The sequence below is a fragment of the Tursiops truncatus genome, chromosome 6, assembly GCF_011762595.2.
Source record: "Tursiops truncatus isolate mTurTru1 chromosome 6, mTurTru1.mat.Y, whole genome shotgun sequence".
Taxonomy (NCBI): Eukaryota; Metazoa; Chordata; class Mammalia; order Artiodactyla; family Delphinidae; genus Tursiops; species Tursiops truncatus.
Window position 1 is genome coordinate 39,014,984 of NC_047039.1, and position 922 is coordinate 39,015,905.

Sequence of the window (922 nt, forward strand, 5' to 3'; positions counted from 1 at the left end):
CCCCTTTCATCACTTTAAATATGTCCTGCCACTCCCTTCCAGCTTTTAGAGTTTCTGCTGAAAGATTAGCAATTAACCTTATGGGTATTCCCTTGTATGTTATTTGTTGTTTTTCCCTTGCTGCTTTTAATATTTTTTCTTTGTATTTAATTTTTGATAGTTTGACTAATATGTATCTTGGCATGTTTCTCCTTGGATTTATCCTGTATGGAACTCTCTGTGCTTCCTGGATTTGACTGACTGTTTTCTTTCCCATGTTAGGGAAGTTTTCAACTATAATCTCTTCAAATATTTTCTCAGTGCCTTTATTTTTCTCTTCTTCTGGGACCCCTATAATTAGAATGTTGGTGTGTTTAATGTTTTCCCAGAAGTCTCTGAGTGTGTCCTTAATTCTTTTCATTGTTTTTTCTTTATTCTGCTCTGTGGCAGTTATTTCCACTATTTTATCTTCCAGGTCACTTATCTGTTCTTCTGCCTTAGTTAGTCTGCTGTTGATTCCTTCTAGAAAAATATGGAATGCTTCACAAATTTGTGTGTCATTCTTGTTCAGGGGCCATGTTTATCTCTATATCATTCCAATTTTTACTATATGTACTGCTGAAGCGAGCACTTATCTACATTTTATGTATAAGGAACTGAAGTAACTTTCCCAAGTTTTCTTGATTGTAGAGTGACATCAGCTCAGGTCTTGAGTGGAGGCACAGAGCTTTAAACTGATGCAGTATGGCTCCAGGGTTCATGATTATAATCACTGTAAGAGTGTAGGATTTTAGAAGCCATTAATAATACTCAGAAGAATAATGAAAGGTCTTTCTTAAGAGGCAATTAGGAAGTAACTTTTGACTTACCATTTTAGGAAAGCAATAATTTTCATCAAAACTGTAGCTTCCAACCTCTTTAATCATATCTAAGTCAGAATCAT

General features: G+C 34.9%; 1 non-coding gene across 1 annotated transcript; it reads right to left on the bottom strand.

Annotated features, from left to right (window-relative positions):
• Positions 1 to 505: 505 nt before the first annotated feature.
• Positions 506 to 610, bottom strand: LOC117312902 (U6 spliceosomal RNA). The gene has a single exon (XR_004527302.1). It is a non-coding gene; the product is annotated as a U6 spliceosomal RNA (small nuclear RNA).
• Positions 611 to 922: the final 312 nt, after the last annotated feature.